The following is a 20000-nucleotide window of genomic DNA, read 5'->3' as shown; positions in this document are numbered from 1 at the left end:
CTAACATGTAAATAAAACTTTGGACTGAAATAAGGCTGTAAACGCGAGCGGTCTGGAAACTCAGTGATGGAGCAGCTTTTGATTCCCTCCTGTGTGTTTTTATTTATGACGCCGTGCTCGTGGCTGAATTTCCGGAAGCTAATCACGGTGCTAAAGGGTTGATGCAGTAATGTCAGTCCTCTCTCATTAGCGCTAACGGTAATGTGACCTCCAGCAGTAACCCGGCTTAATTACAGCTAATTGTTATAGCAATAACAATGCCAATAAACACCACAAACAAAAACTCGTTAAGAGAACGCATTTAGACAATCACTCGTTCACTTACCACACTTTACATCCTCAAAATCTCAGAAACGTGACTGCCATACGAGATGAGATGAAGAGGTGGGCTTAGTGTCAGTGTGTGCTGAAAATAATCAGCACTATAATCATATATGTATATTAGAGAGAGAGAGAGAGAGAGAGAGAGAGAGAGAGAGAACTGTAAGAAAAAAGAAATCAAGAACGACGGAAAAGAATAAATAAATCAAATCTGCCAGAGAATTAGCAGCACATTATTTAGCACTCTGTGTCTCACCTCAAATCCACCAACAATAAATAATAAATAAATAAGTAAATAAATAAATAAAAAACAAAAACGGGAGTGTTGTATAAAATTGTGATTGTGCTACATTTCAGACGGCGTCTCGTGATTGTTTGGCAGTTTGCATGAATGTGACGTTTCACAAAGCCGCTTCAACAGAAGGTGAACCATTTGACTGCTCATGTGACGGACCGCTGAACCGCTCGAACCCTGGAGCTGATGCTCTCTCACACACACACACACACACACACAATTAGCGTCTTATCATGGAGCTACAGGCGTACCGTAGCAACTGCCGGATTTTCATCCTCAAAAAATCCCCCATAATTATATAGCATAAACAATAAAAAAACAGAAAGCTGACGACTCGAAAGAAGGAGAAGTTCATGAGAAACCTTTAAAGAGAAATAAAGAAATAAATCGATGCGTTTGGGCACAGAGATGTAGTGGAACACCCACCAGAGCTCGCCGTGCTCCCTCAGCTCTTCACCTTTGACCCCTGTGTACAGCTTCAATCACTAAAGTGATGGCCTGGATTTGAAACATGACTGTGCTTCAGCTTTCCAGCTGCTTATTGCACTGCTGACTTTTTCAACAACAAAAAAAAAAAGTACAGCAAATTCATCTCAAGTGTCTGTTGCCGGTGGCGAGGTTAAGGCTCAGGGGAAATTTCTGTCCTGTGGTTGTGGAGCTTTTTGAGGGTGGGTGGATATTAGAAATTCTGAAAAAATCATATTCTTAAATGAAATAAAGTAGCTATTATATGACATCAAGCTTCAGAACATAAGCTAACAGGGATAAACTCTGTGTGTGTGTGTGTGTGTGTGTGTGTGTGTGTGTGTGTGTGGTGACAGTATGGTGTGATGAAGCTGAGTCACTGTTAACACAAGCTGATTACACCGCAGTCTTCCATATCATACAATAGATCCACGAGTCACGCTGTCGCTTACGTTCCAGCAGCTCCAACCATTCGTTCCTGCACCAGCTTCTCTTTATTCTCTCTCTACACGTAAACCTTTGTGTCCTGAAGAAGTTTCAGCTTTACTTCTGTCTGTTACAGAACACCGAGAGTGGAGACTCCTTCCATAAACGCCTCCTTCATTAATATAAACTACTGTCTACAGTCAGAGCGGCTATTAGACGCAATTAATCGACACGTGACCACCAATCAGAGTCCAGAATTCAGCGGCGCTGTGGAGTGAAACGCTTCCTAAAATATCCCACGCTGCAGTATGAACACTAACTAGAAATGGATTGCAGCATTTGGGACGGAGCCATTGATTAGTTTCCAAAGTAATCAGGTGCTGCTAGTTATAATTATCCCGGATAAATTAGAAATGAGAAACACACACACACACCCACACACCCACACACACACACAGGGGCCTGCGGAGCGAGGATGATTTGCCCTGTGATTAAGCAGAACTGGTGAATGAGCTGCTCATTGTGATTAAACGGAGAAATGCGGCTCGACGTGTTTTCTCGTTACACTGTAACACGGCAGCGATGAGCTCGCACCATCCGTGCGGCTGAACGGCAGGAATTTTGGCACTGAGGGGAGTGTGAACACGTGTGAGAAGGCTCCAGTTCTGAGGGCGTTGTGCTGTGCCAGAACTCCTCGGCTGATTAAAAACTAAAGCGAGGTTTTCGGTGGTTTGCGTTCTCTCGTTAGCGTGTGTTGGAGATTCGGTTAAAATGTCGAAACTGGCCGGTCGGCCCGAGCTGCGAGTGAGGTTTTATTTTTATGGCTGTCCTTTTGGGGTGTGGAATCTTATGCCATATCATGATGCACCTATATATAACTGCAATATCGATAATGACATATAGCGTAAGGTTACGCCTCAGTGTCCCTCTCTGTGCTAATAATAAGTGAGTAAAGACAAGCACTCATTAGGAGACTGACTCTGATAATGAGTTTCCCAAGTATATAATCATTTTATCATCAGTACCAACAATACAGGTCACTGTAGTGCACACATGCACACACACAAACACACACACACACACACACACACACACAAACACACACTCATGACCACGTCAGTGTCACTTCTGTCCTGAGAATGAACTTCCACCCACAAAATATCTGTTCGGTGTAGCAGCGCCTGGCTTTACTACTGATGTACAGCGGTAAGAGGGGGGGTGCCAATACTTTTCAGAGGCCAACAGATGGGCTACAGTCAGTAACTGTACACTCAAACACACCATGAGTGCATCATATAATTGCATACACTAAAGTGCACTATGACTACGTATATAATCTATCTATATATCCCCAGTGACTGTAACATTAAAAGGAAACAGGAACTGGGGGGAATGTGGAACCTGAGCCGCTCCCAGAGGTACGGCCGTGACCCTGACGCTGGAACGCCGGCTCCGACGTGATTCCAGGAATGACATCATCATCAATCTTCGCTAAGCAAACACAGGAAGCCGTTATGAGAGAGGAGACCTGACACCAGGACTGAAACGTATACACAAATATATCACATTATGGTATATCGCATTATACTTCTACGGTTTCCATAGTAACAGCTCATACACAGAAACTGCACTGAATTTACAAGACATGTCTGATTGTAGATCTGTTCAGGAGTAAGGTGTAAGGTTTGTGGGAGGAGCCTCCGGTGTCAGTGCTTCAAAACAGAGAAAAACCTGGGATCTTTCTGTTAAAGATTTTTTTTTTTTACTATTTCACCATAACGTGAGAAGCTACGTTTTTTTGTGTTACCGACGCCACGATGGAAAAAGAAAGCTGGTGAACAAATAAACATGAAGTAACGTTCCAATCTAGCTATAACGGCATATATTATTGAACATTTTAACCCCAAAATGTGCATACTCATATTTGATCGTGTTTAATCCTCAGTGTTATAGATGTATGGAAGTACAATCAGTGTACAGTGTCTCAGTAAGGAGAGTGTTTCTGTATGTGTGTGTGTGTGTGTGTGTGTGTGTGTGTGTGTGTGTGTGTGTGTGTGTGTGTGTGTGTGTGAGAAACACTGAGGTCCTAATCGGATCGATATGACCTTACATATGTTTGTGTATCTGGTGTAATGCGTGACAGCAGGAACAAGCCGTACATTTAGGTGACTAATGTAGAGAGATGAGAATGTGAGGTAAAGAAACAGGATACACATGCATAGCAGTACAGAGCATTGTTGGAAACAGGATGTGAGAATGGTTTTCTTTTTGTGTAAATGTATATAAGGATGAGGTGAGTAGTGTCCGTCTACAGAGAACTCTTCAGTCTTCACCCCTGATCTTCCTCAGACCTCATTAACTGATACGACTTACTGATGTAACTATCTGTGAGGTAATGTTAATAATCTTTGAGGTAATGTATCTATCTGTGAGGTAATAATAACTATCCATGAGATAATGTATCTATCTGTGAGATAATGTTAATAATCTGTGAGGTAATGTATCTATCTGTGAGGTAATATAACTATCCATGAGATAATGTATCTATCTGTGAGATAATGTTAATAATCTGTGAGGTAATGTATCTATCTCTGAGGTAAAATTAATGTTTGCTAAATTAGTTTTAAGACGGGTCCTGTAATGCTGACTGTAATAGTAAAGTGTAACAAATAATGTTTAATTTTTAAACACAATAATGCTAGTCATCTGTAATTATAATTGTATTGTATTGTGAGGTAATGTTAATCTGTGAGGTAATGTATCTATCTGTGAGGTACTGTTAATAGACTTTGAGGTAATGTAACTATCTGTGAGGTAATGTTAATAATCTGTGAGGTAATGTGTCTATCTGTGAGCTAATGAATCTATCTGTGAGGTAATGTTAATAATCTTTGCAGTCATGTAACAATCTGTGAGGTAATGTTAATAATCTTTGCGGTCATGTAACAATCTGTGAGGTAATGTTAATAATCTTTGACGTAATGTATCTGTAAAGTAATGTTAATAATCTTTGAGGCAATGTATCTATCTGTGAGGTAATATACAGTAACTATCCATGAGGTAATGTATCTATCTCTGAGGTAAAATTAAAGTTTGCTAAATTAGTGTTGAGATGGGTCATGTAATGCTGACTGTAATAGTAAAGTGTAACAAATAATGTTTAATTTTTAAACACAATAATGCTAGTCATCTGTAATTATAATTGTATTGTGAGGTAATGTTAATAATCTTTGAGGCAATGTATCTATCTGTGAGGCAATGATAATCTTTGAGGTAAAGTATCTATCTGTGAGGTAATGTATCTATCTGTGAGGTACTGTTAATAGACTTTGAGGTAATGTAACTATCTGTGAGGTAATGTTAATAATCTGTGAGGTAATGTGTCTATCTTTGAGCTAATGTATCTATCTGTGAGGTAATTTAATAATCTTTGCGGTCATGTAACAATCTGTGAGGTAATGTTAATAATCTTTGAGGTAATGTTAATAATCTTTGACGTAATGTATCTGTAAAGTAATGTTAATAATCTTTGAGGCAATGTATCTATCTGTGAGGTAATATACAGTAACTATCCATGAGGTAATGTATCTATCTCTGAGGTAAAATTAAAGTTTGCTAAATTAGTGTTGAGATGGGTCCTGTAATGCTGACTGTAATAGTAAAGTGTAACACATAATGTTTTATTTTTAAACACAATAATGTTAGTCTTGTCTGTAATTATTATTGTATTGCGAGGTAATATTAATCTTTGAGGTAATGTAACAATCTGGGAGGTAATGTTAATCTTTGAGGTTATGTAACTATCCGTGTAGTAATGTATGTAATGTAATGTATCTGTGAAGTAATGTTAATAATCTTTGAGGTAATGTATCTATCTCTGAGGTAATGATAATAATATTTGAGGTAAGGTATCTATCTGTGAGGTAATGTATCTATCTGTGAGGTACTGTTAATAATCTGTGAGGTAATGTATCTATCTGTGAGGTAATATAACTATCCATGAAGTAATGTATCTATCTGTGAGATAATGTTAATAATCTTTGAGGTAATGTATCTATCTCTGAGGTAAAATTAATGCTTGAGACGAGTCCTGTAATTCTGACTGTAATAGTAAAGTGTAACAAATAATGTTTTATGTTTAAACACAATCATGTTGGTCTTATCTGTAATTATAATTGTATTGTGAGGTAATTTTAATAGTTGAGGTAATGTTAATATTCTTTGAGGTAATGTTAATAATATTTGACATAATGTATCTATGGATGTAATTAATGAGGATATGAAGCTAGTGGGTGCAAGTGTTGAGGATGCAGAAGATAGGGATAGGTGGAGAGAGATGATTCGCTGTGGCGACCCCTGAAGGGAAAAGCCGAAAGAAGAAGAAGATTTGACGTAATGTATCTGTGAAGTAATGTTAATAATCTTTGAGGCAATGTATCTATCTGTGAGGTAATGATAATATTTGAGGTAATGTATCTATCTGTGAGGTAATGTAAAGGTAAAGGTAATGTTTGCTGATGTTGATGTTGATATTTTTAAACACAATAATGTTAGTCTTATCTGTAATAATAATCGTATTGTGAGGTTAAAATTAAAATGAATGTTTGCTAAAGTGTAATAGTAAAGCGGAACACAATCATTTATTTTTAAACATATAAAATGTTAGTCTTTACTGTAATAATGTCTTTACTTTACTATAAATGTTAGTCTTTACTGTAATAATAATTGGACACTAATATAAAAATATATATATTATACTATATTTTAGTACTATATTTTATACGATATATTTTAGTACTATTTTGTACTATCTATCTATCTATCTATCTATCTATCTATCTATCTCTCTCTCTCTCTCTCTCTCTCTCTCTCTCTCTCTCTATATATATATATATATATATATATATATATATATATATATATATATATATATATATATATATATATATATATATATATAGTACAGAGATGTCTCGTTGAGATAAGGATGGTGAGTGTGGTTACATCTGTGCTTCTGGAGGATAAATAGGCACAGAAATGTGGCACAAAACTCAAGAATGACAGTCAATAACCAGCATGACAAAAAGAAGCCAGGATCATAAAGCTAAAGCTCAAAAAAAAAAAAAAAAAAAAAAAAAAAGACTGGTCGCTGAAGAGTCATCTACTTTAAGGGCAGGTTGGGCTGAAGTGCTTCGTAGCAGCTGAATGGGGCCATGAGTGTGTGTGTGTGTGTGTGTGTGTGTGTGTGTGTGTGTGTGTGTGTGTGTGTGTGTGTGTGTGTGTGTGTGTGTGTGAAAGATAGAGAGAGAGAGAGAGAGAGAGAGAGAGAGAGAGAGAGAGAGAGAGAGAGAGGGAGGGAAAAAAAGAGAGAAAATAAATAAATAAGACTATGAATAATAACGACTATGAGATCTTTCCACCGTCAAATCCCTCTCATATGAAAAGGTGAGAAGCTCAAAGACAAAGGCCTTTCAGTCGCATAAAAGTGCCGGCGCTCTCTCGGTTGACCTTTAGCACTGTTTTCTTTTCTTTCCCCCTTTAGCTATGTTCCAGGCATTTGATTGATTTGCATTTGAAGATTAGCCGTTAGAGATTTCCTATTCCCTCCTTGTCAACTGGAAGCAGGTGCCAGAAATCCATCCCACCTTTGTACCAACACCACCACCACCACCACCACCACCACCACCATCATCAATCTCATCATAAAAAGACGAAGAAGAAGAATATGAATATAAAAGAAAACTTTCCCTTCACAAAGAAACCTACAAACCTCCAAAATACAGACAAATATTAAATCCTAGGTCAAAGGCTGTGTCCCGAAACATATAATCAGTACATTTCATATTCCTGCTATAAAATTTTAGGTCGTCTATCAAAATTTCCATTTGGATTTCAACATGATTTAATGACACGTCACAGAATAAAATGTTTGAGACCAAGTTGATACTTGTCTGTAAATAACACAATAAGAGTCGAATCAATTATCCAGGAATAACAGCACTTTAGTGAGCTTTATATAGGCTATGTAAGACTCACTGCTATAGAAATCGATAAAATCACTAAAATGCTGGAGACCTTAATCATGTCCGGCATCAGTATTCAATATGGCAGGCCGGACATCTACAACAAAGCTGGACGTCTGTGACTAATACTTTATGAGTCAACGTTTAATCCACATACTGCAGCTTTAATCATTTATATAAATGCTGTTTTACTCTACAATTCAGGCAGTAAAACTATGATTCAAAGATAAATTCTGACATAAAACTAGATTTAAACATCTCATGTGACATGGATATAATACCCAGAATGCAACGGAGCATCAGCGTGCTGAGCTCATTTCACTACGTATCTCGTATTATATTTGTGCTGTTTTTAAGCAACTGCCAATAACAAAGTTAACTAACTTTCTTTGGCTTACAAAAGAATTGCTGGCATCTGTTTGGGAGGCACCTGATCACACACTTCATCATAAAACAAATTGTAACATGCCCACAAACAACACAACAGTAAGCGTCCTGAGACCTGTATACCTTTAGTCATTTCTCTAGTCTAGTGTAAGCGCTCTGCGTTTCTATGAGATGTGTACTGTACATGTGTCTGGACTTTTAGACATCCACTGACAGGATGCCAATTATCAATAAGGACCTTCTAGAGTTACGCCGTTAAAATTAACAAGCACTCCCTGTCTCTTAGAGCTAATCCGTAATACCCTCGGAGAACATCCGAGCTTTTTCGTCAGTCGCTCCTAAATAAACTCTCAATATGTACTTTAGTCAGATTTTAACCAAGCAGCTCGTTGCCAGTGTGTGCGTGTCACTTTCTGACCAGGTTAGAAATCTCTCTCTGTTTATGAACATTACAGTGTTCTATATACTGCCTATAAATTATGAATGTTTATGAGTGTGCAGTCGGCGCTTCAGACCGGAGGACCTTACAAGACATTTGAAAGAGGAGTATCTGGGCCTCTCGCCCAAGAAGATGCTAAAGAAGACAGCAGTTCTCTCTGTATTAGTAAAATGGTTAGTATAGTCACTAAGAAAAATAAATAATGATAGAACACTGACATTTTGTTATTTGGCTCAGTGTGTATGTGAAAAAGCTACAACAGCTCTCTGCTTCCGTTACACTCCTTGATCGTGGAGCTCTTTTATGTATATTCTGTCTAGTAAATGTATGTGTAGATGTCAACAGTCCAAAAATTTAACTACTGTAACACATCTAGTTTAACACAAACAGGCAAAAAATATGTCTAGTGTATCACAAATGGGCCAAAAATACAACTACTGTAACACAAACGGGCCAAAAACTATTGTGATTGTAGCTTTAATAGTTAAACATTCTTTTTATTGCACTGTCACATACAGGTCACAGACGGGTCACAGACATCACATAGACAGGTCACAGACATCACACAGACGGGTCACAGACGTCACACAGAGAGGTCACAGACATCAAACAGATGGGTCACAGATGTCACGGACATCACACAGTTTGATCACATACCTTACACAGACATTACACAGACCTCATACAGACATCACACAGACGGGCACAGACGTCACACAGACGAGTCACAGACCTTGCACAGACCTCACACAGACATCACACAGACGGGTCACAGACGTCACACAGACGAGTCACAGACCTTACACAGACCTCACACAGACATCACACAGACAGGTCACAGACCTTACACAGACCTTACACAGACATCACACAGATGGGGCACAGACGTCACACAGACGAGTCACAGACCTTACACAGACCTCACACAGACATCACACAGACGGGTCACAAACGTCACAAAGGCAGGTCACAGACATCACACAGACATCACACAGATGGGTCACAGACGTCACACAGACGAGTCACAGACCTTGCACAGACGTCACACAGACGAGTCACAGACCTCACACAGACATCACAAAGACGGGGCACAGACGTCACACAGACGAGTAACAGACCTCACACAGACATCACACAGACGGGGCACAGACCTTACACAGACCCCACACAGACATCACACAGACGTCACACAGACAAGTCACAGACCTCACACAGACATCACACAGACGGGGCACAGACGGGGGGTGACAGCAGGCCTGAAACTCTAATCTTAATGCAGATTTTCAGCTCAAACGCTCCTTTAATTATTTCCATCACACAAGTTCCAAGAAGTGCAGGTGGAAATTCTTCAAGCAGTGACCATTAAACTGGAACGAAACCCACAACTACAAGCAGCGCAGCAGGACAACAGACAACAGGAATACTGTAGAATTAAAGGTACATCAGGACCAGAATAGAAACAGGCCATACAAGTGACATATGCAGAAGTAAACAAGAGCTTGTGATTCAAATTCTTGAAGTGATTCTACCTCATTGTTTGGAAAAACCCCACAGCTATGGCAAGCAGAACCGGACAAAAAGCCTAAAGAGGTTAAAGGACTTGGGAGGTTTAGAGCTGTACTGTTTGTGTGTGAATATTCACAGGTGCAAAAGTTAAGCTGTAGAATCATAAACAGGGGAAACACACACACACACACACACACACACACACACACACACACACGCACACACACACACACTCTCTGCCTGTTGCTTTAATGTTTTATAGTGTTACATCAGCAGCATGTTGTATAACTGGCCCAGTTCATAAAGAAACTCTCAGTGTAACAAAGGAGAACAGGAAGCACTGAATGAGAATATTTCAACACTCGGGATAAGATGATTAGAGTCTTGTGGAAATGATTGACCTTGGTTGAGACCACTTTTGATTTTTTTTTTTTCTTTGTGAAATCTTTGTGAAAACCAGAGTGCAAGTATATGGCACAGAAGCAGGTTTATACCTGTGTGTGTGTGTGTGTGTGTGTGTGTGTGTGTGTGTGTGTGTGTGTGTGTGTGTGTGTGTGTGTGTACACCATAAACAGAAAAATCCGTACAGACAACAGAGTTGGTTGTTCATTGAGCAACGTGAAGCTTTAAGTGCTCGGCCGAACAAAAGGCGTTGTTTTGCTCGTAATCCCGATGAATAATTCTCAATCTGCCGAAGAGAAAAAAAATAAAAAATAATAAAAAAAACAAAAAACAAAAAACTGACGGCCCAAAAAGAAACCTGACCTTCTGCGACAAAGCCTCGCAAAAACACACCGTCGCTTATTATTTCCTTTATCGAATGAGCTAAATGCTGTGCAGAGAGGAAGAAAAGAGAAAAACAAAAAAGGTGAAGATTTTTGAAAGAGAAGACATTTCCTCCACTTTCATTTAAAGCCTCGTCAGAAGTGTTGTGTAGCGTAAAATGTACGTCGGCGTGTCGATAACCGGTCGTGATTTAGTTTAAAATGGACGCTTCGATAGGATGAAGGGTTTTTATTCTGGGCAGCTCTTCAAATAAAGTGTTTAAAAGGAGATGTAATGTAATATTTAAAGAGCATGTGTCTCCATATATAATAAACTGGTTTAGAGATGATACAGATGTTACTGGAGACACTGGACATTCTCTTCACTCTGTCTGTCTGTCTGTTTTTAAAACCATGACACGACAAAATTGCATTATGGGAGAATCACGAGGCTGACGTTAAAGAGCTGAACGAACCGAGCTGCTTCATTCAAAGCCTGGAGAAAAGTTTACATGGCAGGAGGAGGAAGAGGAAGGATAAGGGAAGGTGGAAGAAAATGAGGAAGGGGGATAATTTAGACTCTGGAACGTTAGAGACTGTGATAAACAACGGCCATTCCCAGAATTCCTCTCTAAGTATATATACGAGTAGGATGGAAGGAGTGAGTGTGCAGGAGGGAAGGAGACGAAAGAGAGGCTGTAGTACACGCTCGTTAATAGTATATAAACATCGGCCCATATGCTGCGTGCTCATGAAGCAGCTGCTGTCGTCAGTCACTGAAAAAAACAGAATGAGAACGAGAGAGAGAGAGAGAGAGAGAGAGAGAGAGAGAGAGAGAGAGAGAGAGAGAGAGAAAGAGAGAGAAATAGAGAGAGGGACAGAGCGAGAAAGAGAGCGAGAGAGAGAAAGAGAGAGAAATAGAGAGAGGGACAGAGCAAGAGAGTAGAGCGAGAGAGAGAGAGAGGGGAGTAAATGAGGGAGGGAACAAGAGAGAGAAAACGATAGAGGGAGGGAGGGAGAAAAAAAGGCACGTCTCTGCCAAATTGTCTTGGCAACACCATTTGTCCTGGCAACAGGTCGGTGCACCTCTCTCACTCCCTCGCTCTGCGAAAGACAACAAAATGTCTCCTCTCTCCTGCAGCTGGCTGGATACACACACTCGATCCGGCCTGGCTCCCTTAACCCGGCCCTCTTTACACACACACACACACACACACACACACACACACACACACACACACACACACACACACACACTGCATCTAAATAATAAATACTAAAGGACATCTGGGCCACTTCGATATTAAAGATCGGAATCGGAAGATATCAGTCAAATAATAAAAAAAAAAAATGGCAATCACTCTAATCGAGAAAGAGACTGAAAGAGAGAAAGGGAGAAGGAGAGAGAGAGAGAGAGAGAGAGAGAGAGAATAATAAACCCAGAATCTGATCTTTTTTTCCCCGAGACAACGTAGTGAAACTGAAAGTCCGGCGGTTCGGTGAGACGGAGGGACGTCACACTCCGATCATTTTATTATTTTATAAATAAAACATTTGGCTGTAAAAACTTCACCTCCTGACTGAGTGAAAGTGCTGAACATGTCAGTACACTTAGCGTTAGGAACCTCGTTGGTTAATAAGAATCCCAGTTAATATTAACCACATCGGTAATCAGCAGCTTTGTGTAGTGTACGCTAACTAATAATCTGCTTTATGGTCTAGAACTTTATCAGACGCTCGCTGTTGATGGGGTGTGTGAGAAGGCAGAGTCCAAACTACACAGAGCCACTTCCCATAAAGCACAGGCCGCCTCCACGGGCTGCAAGAACACGCCAGCTTCTACCTGCCGCCGCCTGCAGCCCCGGCGCCGGGACGCTCCAGAGCCACGTTTGCACCAGGCGTAATAACGACCTGCTCACAGACGCACACGCTGATTGTTCCTTCTTTGTGTTTATTTCTTGTTTCTTACATTTCCCTTTCTGTATTGTGTGCCTGCGAATTCTTCCGAGACTCTGCACAGCAGACGAGTTGCAGGCTGCCCTCTTCTCCAAAATGGAGGACAGTGTGAGTCTTTGTGCCGAGCATGAGTGCAGCTCCCTCCTCTTACCGACCCAGGCCCCGTTTCTCACACAGCGAGAGAGAGAGAAAGAGAGAGAGAGAGAGAAAGAGAGAAAAAGGGGGAGAGAGAGAGAGAAAGAGCGAGAGACATACACACACAGCGGCTGTAAACAAATCAGAAGTAAACTTGGCACCGCTGCCAGAGAGAATGCTTCGCCTACCTCTGTTTTATTTTTTCATCTCTCTTTTACAAACCACTTCCAGATATTTTTCCCTCCAGAAACTCACAGCGATCCTCACGTGGACTCTGCCGAGCGCCATATGGGTGCCGGGGTTAGCTGAGGACACACGCATGCACCTTGGCAAACGCACAACTTCCCTATTAGAATCCAAGATACATTTCTCACGCGGGGTGAAACGCCTGCCTGCTCGCGTATGGATTTAAAGGGCCGACGCACTGCCTGCGCACCCTGTCTCTTTGCCTAAACAAAATATGTTTGGTAAAGAAATTTGGTTATTAACCATCAACTGCCTGACAGGTTTTTATCTATGTGTTCATGCAAAAATACTGTTGGCAGCTTGTCCGTGCCATCTGTGTGCTGTTTCAATGGAAACGCGACTCACGGCCCAGTGTTTAGGCCAAACACAGCACGGCTGTCCTGTTTATATTCAACAATCTACGCTGCACTTACACACTTTATAGAGCCGCCTTTGTGTTTGAAATCTCGCTCAGAAACTTCGTTCAGGAATTCTATTGAGTGAAAAAAAGCAGGAGCTAGCCGTGTGTTACGTCCGCGGCTCCGAGAGAACGTTCGGCCGTATAGATTAATAGATTAACATCCGCGACAGTCACTCGGTTAACACCGCAGTGCAGATTGAAAAAAAAAACCCCCAACTAATTATGATCTTTTTTAAACGACGCTCCCACCTGTGACGGAACATGTTTTTCTCAGTATTTTTCTTTTAAATCATTAATTGTAGCTCAAAGTTAGCAACCACCTGAAAATCTGAAAAGAGTCTTCTCTTGTGACGTGAGGTGTGTATCATTTAAAAGCATTAAAAAGAATTCTCACACACTTTCTGTTTTTTTTTACACTACGCCAGCGAGCAGGATGATTAATGTAACCAGTAATCTCGTGTTTTTATCCGTCTCTCACCACAACCACTCCAGATATCACAGAGCCAAAACACAAACCCTTTTCACTCTGCACTTACAAACGAAAACTGCTCATAAGTTTATGTTGTGTTTATTCTACAAGCCAAAGATCCTTTCTAAAATATCTGAACTCCATAAAGAGAATTACTGACGAGGGAACGTTCGCATCGACGTTCACCTCCTTCACCTCACACACACCTCGAACTGAAGGAATTTATACTTTTGTATAGTGAGTATTCTGTATAGTGTGTGTTTAGTTTTCTGCATATAAATGTGTGTATAGCATGTACATTGTGTCTATAGCGTGTGTATAGTGTATATATAATGTGGTGTGTATATTGTGTGTATAGTGTATAGTGTGTACATAGTGTGTATAACATGTGTATAGTGTGTATATAGTATGTACAGTGTGTATAGTGTGTACATGAGGTGTACAGGCTGTGTATAGTGTATATTTGGTGTGCATAGTGTGTGTATAGTGTGAACATGTGTGTATAACTTGTATATTGTATGTACAGAGTGTGTATATATTCAATTCAAGTTTATTTGTATAGCGCTTTTTACAATGGGCTTTTGTCTCAAAGCAGCTTTACAGGAACATAAACATACAACAGAAGCTAAACATAAGGAGAAATATAGAGAATTAATATAGTAAAAAATTCAAGATATATATAGTTCACAGTGTGTATGTGTGTGTGTATGTATGTATATGTGTATGTATATATGTATATGTATTTATCCCCAATGAGCAAGTCTGAGCTGACTCAGGCAGCAGTGGCAAGGAAAAACTCCCTTAAATTGGTAAGGAAGAAACCTTGAGAGGAATCGGACTCAAAGGGGAACCTCATCCTCATATGGGTGAATATATGGTGTGTATAGTGTGTGTGTATAGTGTATATATGCTGCGTATAGAGTGTATATGGTGTGTATATAGTGTATGGTGTGTATATAGTGTATAGTGTGTATATGGTGTGTATAGTGTGTATATGGTGTGTATAGTGTATATATGCTGTGTATATAGTGTACAGTATGTATAATGTGTATAGTTTATACATGGTGTGTATATAGCGTATAGTGTGTACATGGTGTGTATATAGTGTATAGTGTGTATACAGTGTATATAGATTTGTATATGGTGTGTATATGGTGCATATAGTGTATAGTGTGTATACAGTGTATATAGTGTGTATATGGTGTGTATATAGTGTATAGTGTGTATATGGTGTGTATATGGTGCATATAGTGTATATGGTGTATATAGTGTATAGTGTGTATATGGTGTATATAGTGTATAGTGTGTATATGGTGTGTATAGTGTGTATAGTGTGTATATGGTGTGTATATGGTGCATATAGTGTATAGTGCGTATATAGTGTATAGTGTGTATATTGTGTGTATATAGTGTATAGTGTGTATATGGTGTGTATAGTGTTTATAGTGTGTATATGGTGTGTATAGTGTGTATATGGGATGTATAGTGTGTATACAGTGTATAGTGTGTATATGGTGTGTATAGAGTATGTATAGTGTGTATATGGTGTATAGTGTGTATATGGTGTGTATAGTGTTTATAGTGTGTATATGGTGTGTATAGTGTGTATATAGTGTAGAGTGTGTATATGGTGTGTATAGAGTGTGTATAGTGTGTATAGTGTGTATATGGTGTGTATAGTGTGTATATGGTGTGTATATGGTGTGTATAGTGTGTGCATTGTGTGTATATGGTGTGTATATTGTGTATATGGTTTGTATATTGTGTATAGTGTGTATATGGTGTGTATAGTGTGTATATGGTGTGTATAGTGTGTATATGGTGTGTATAGTGTGTATATGGTGTGTATACGGTGTATAGTGTGTATATGGTGTGTATATTGTGTATAGTGTGTATATGGTGTGTATATTGTGTATATGGTGTGTATAGTGTGTATATAGTGTATAGTGTGTATATGGTGTGTATATTGTGTATAGTGTGTATATGGTGTGTATAGTGTGTATATGGTGTGTATAGTGTTCTCTCGTGTCTCGTGTGTATCTGGTGTGTCTCGTGTATCTATCGTGTCTCGTGTGTCTCTGTGTATCGTGTGTCTCTGGTGTGTCTCGTGTGTCTCTCGTGTCTAGTGTGTATCTGGTGTGTCTAGTGTGTCTCTCGTGTCTCGTGTGTCTCTGGTGTGTGTGTCTCTGGTGTGTCTCGTGTGTATCTCGTGTCTCGTGTGTCTCTGGTGTGTCTCTGGTGTGTCTCGTGTGTCTCTGTGTGTCTCGTGTGTCTCTGGTGTGTCTCTCGTGTCTCGTGTGTCTCTGTGTCTCGTGTGTCTCTGTGTGTGTGTCTCTGTGTGTTTCTCTGTGTCTCGTGTGTCTCTGTGTATCTGTGTGTCTCTTCTGTTCTCTGTGTGTTTGTTCTCTCTGTGTTCTCTGTGTGTGTCTCTCGTGTGTCTCGTGTGTCTCGTGTTGTCTCTGTTGTCTCTGTGTGTCTCTGCTGTCTCGTGTGTCTCTCGTGTTATCGTGTTGTCTCTGTGTGTTCATCTGTGTCTCGTTGTTTCTCTGTGTGTGTCTCTCGTGTCTCGTGTGTATCTGTCTGTCTCGTGTGTATATGGTGTGTGTATATAGTGTATAGTGTGTATATGATGTATAGTGTGTGTAGTGTGTATATGATGTATAGTGTGTATAGTGTGTATATGATGTATAGTGTGTATAGTGCGTTTAGTGTGTATATTGTGTGTAGCTGTTGATTGACAGCTAGCAGACATACAGCCCATAGGAGTAACAGAAAGCGAATGAACACAGCGAGTAAACAACAAGAGAAGTATAAAATCACAGAGCTACAGACAGGTCAGAGCACGAAACGTCTAAAAACACAGCACTCGCTTTTCTTAGTAAAGTTTGGTTTACTGTAAGCTGCTGTTTTATTTGTGTTTTGGTTTATTGCGTTTTTATGAAAGACATTTTAGAGCCGTGCTGCACACATAAAGTCACACAACTTTAACACAACTTCTAGTTCTACGAGCTGATCGTTCTGACAGTGTGATGAGATCAGATGAAAACATGACACTGTGAAACTTGTTTTGTGGTAAAGGGTGTGTGAGGAAGGTAGCTAGAGCATATAGTGTGTGTGTGTGTGTGTGTGTGGGGGTGTGTGTGTGTGTGTGTGTGTCTCTCCCTCCGTATACGAGTCGTCTGAGGTGAAGAGGAACGATATACACTCGCCTGCAGCATGAGCCAAGGCCTGACGCACGCTCTGACATTCACACACACGAGCAGCAGGGCCATGTGAGGGTCAAACCTGTGCACGTGCGCGCACGCAAATGTCTGCCGCGATGGGCTTTTCCGTGGAGTGTTTCCCCTGCTTAATAGTCTCAGCTGTTGCTCGACGGGAGACGAGTGTGTGCCGCGGAGCGGAGTGTGTGTAAGCCGTGTAGCTTTATCGAGGAGCCAGACGGTGTGTTATAGTCAGTGCCTATATTAAGAGCTCTCGTTTAATGCCGCTGCCATATCACATATGCATGCACGCGCGCACACACACACACACACACACACACAGTGCTCCCAATGAGACCCCCAACCACAGACATGATGGAAAAACACTGTGCAGCCCAATTCAGAGAACACGGTGAATCGCGTGTGGAAGAACAATGCCACAGTGTGTACAGAGAATTCCTCTGCAAATGCAAAACTCTCGAGAGGACCCACAATGCCAAAACTCCACGCACTCGCACACTCGGCTCTTAGAGGAGATTCACACAAACCCATTTGGGAGACTGTCTTTTTTTTCTCCCCCTTAAACCATCCTGAAAACGAGGAAACAGCTCAGTGCGACATGGAGCAGATCTCCAGGTTTTATGAATCAGTTACAGCAGGACTTTTAGGAACGGATCTGGAGCTCAGCTACGATAAACACCAGGACCATTCGCAAGTCTGCATAAATCTGCAACAGCTGTAAGGCTGACAAACATGCTCTTCTACTGAGAAGAAAAAGGACTCATTGTGTTTTTCGTGGTTATGCAACAACAACAGGTAACTTACACCTGAACCCAAAGTGGGCCTTTTGGACTGATCTGGGATCAGATCTCACAGCCTTTCACACTGAGTTGGGACAGAACCCTTTTGGTCTTTTGGGCTCATGTGGCTTTTAGAAAGCTGCCAGATAAAAGTGCTCTGTGTTTGATCTGGCCTCGGTTTCGTGAAGCTTTTCGGACTGATCTGGGATCGGATCTTGTATATTTTTAGATTTATCTTTGACCAGACAACAAAACTTCGTAAAGTATCACATTTTACGCACTGATCCGTAATTGGACCACTAAACGTTTTTGACTGATCTGGGATCGGATCGTGAAGTTTTTCTGACCTTTTTTCCAGATCGCTCTGTTTCAGTTTTTTCCCCTGCCTTTCCGCCTGGTCTGGGATCAGCTTGCTTTAGCCGTGCATCTGATCCGAGACTCGACTGCTCCGTCTGATCTCAGATCAGAGCATGTTTCAGCAGTCTGGGTAGGATTTTACAGTGTTGCATCAGATGAACCACATGCTGTGTCTAAAACTGCTCTCCCTCACTCACTCGTTCACTACGTAGGGGGCGGCAGAGAGGGAGGAAACGGGGACTGTGACAAAAACATAAACACTTCAAATTATAAGTCACCTGCTGACCCAAAAACCACAATCTCCGGACGGACCAGAGGTCATTTACATGAAACCTAAACGTTTGTACACAAGATTTAAACAGACCTCCATCGCTGTAATTTTTAGCTACAAGACAGTGTGCAGAAAACGCAGGTAGTGAGCGGCGGCTGCACCCTTATAATGCGCCGTAGGGACTAATGAAGTGCACGAACTCAGGGAGTGAGTTGAGACACAGCTCCAGTGACACGACTGATAATAATAATAATAAGAAGAAGAAGAAGAAGGAGGGGCAGAATGAGAAATAAGAAGGCAGCAGACACGTGGTGGAGTAAAGATCAGCTGAATCAGAGCGCCGATCTCACCTCTCACTCTCGGATGGAGAACACACTTCCTCTCCAGCGTCCCTCGGCTGCGAAGATCACATCTGATGCTCCTCTGAGTGCGTTCTCATCAGACGATCCAGATCTGTCACTGAGAACATCACACACAGTTAATCTCCACATACGAGATACATATCCACACACACACACACACACACACACACACACAGTCTAAATTTTGACGGCCATCATCTGAGTTCGCTTTACTTCTCTGTGTGTGTTTTAAGACGGTGTCGTTAACTGAACACACGATCGTTGCTCTGTGGGTTGCAATTGTTTCATTCCTACACAATGTAGAAAAAAAGCCTCCGTGCCTGAACACGACTGTCCTCACACGTGGTGTGTAAGAGCTGGTGAATAAACACACAACACACTCGGCAATGTGCCGGATTTACGCTTTTGCAAGCAAGGTGTGTTGAGTTCCTTCACAAACCAGAACCTTCCATAGGATCAGACTGTTTACACCCTTACCAGAAAACGGTTAAACGGCTTTGCCGGGGAACTTTCCGAGCTCCGTGGCTCCGCCTCCTTATCCGGGACCGGGAACGAGTGGCACACTTTCGGCAAACAAATTAACAAAAAAAAAAAAACGTTCATTGTTTTGCAGAAGGTGTCACTTCACCGAGCCAAATCAAATCATGTTAACAAAAGGTCGAGGCACGAGATGTCGTGCGATCGTCTGTCGTTTTCGTAAACGCCGACGGATTATCCTCACGCTAAACCCGCTCTCATACCTCAGGTACTGATAAAAAGGAAAAATGAAATAAAAAAAAAAATACTAATAAGAGCTTATACAGAGTTATCAGTCGAAATTCCACAGGCATGCGGGGAATCTGGAGCTCGCTGGAGAGAACATACCAGCACAATGGAAAATACATAACACAAACAAAACGCGCATTCATTTAAGTACCACACGGATCCAGGTTTCCATCCGCTGATTGAGCCTCGAGCTTAGAAAAAAAAAAAGACTTCAAAACAGAATCAGTATCAAGTGTGTGCTTCATTCCAGCAGCCGGTTCACTCGGTTCACTCCAAACTCCGCACCTTCTACACTGCTACACACCTCAGTGTGCCTCATCCACCGAGTTCCATCGGCTCAGCACGGTGGAACTCAACACCGGTCCCGTTCACTGGAGCCGACTGACACCGGGAGGAGATTTCACCACAACCAG

At 41.0% G+C, this 20000-nt stretch overlaps 1 protein-coding gene across 5 annotated transcripts in view; it reads right to left on the bottom strand.

Moving 5' to 3' along the window:
* zbtb20 (zinc finger and BTB domain containing 20) overlaps positions 1–20000 on the bottom strand; it is an 85587-nt gene that overhangs the window by 51090 nt on the left and 14497 nt on the right. For 3 of the 5 annotated variants that reach the window (XM_027159396.2, XM_027159397.2, XM_027159395.2), the window contains one exon: positions 18811–18919. The exons of 1 other annotated variant lie outside the window; for it this stretch is intronic. The gene's annotated coding sequence lies outside the window, so the exon portion shown is untranslated. Of the gene's footprint in view, positions 1–12905; positions 14073–18810; positions 18920–20000 lie in introns of those variants that run through there. One more of the 5 variants, XM_027159400.2, reaches the window with a different exon arrangement.

The sequence above is a fragment of the Tachysurus fulvidraco genome, chromosome 26 (genome assembly GCF_022655615.1).
Source record: "Tachysurus fulvidraco isolate hzauxx_2018 chromosome 26, HZAU_PFXX_2.0, whole genome shotgun sequence".
Lineage (NCBI taxonomy): Eukaryota > Metazoa > Chordata > Actinopteri > Siluriformes > Bagridae > Tachysurus > Tachysurus fulvidraco.
The sequence above is the reverse complement of the archived record's forward strand: the minus strand, read 5'-3'. Positions and strand labels throughout refer to the sequence as shown.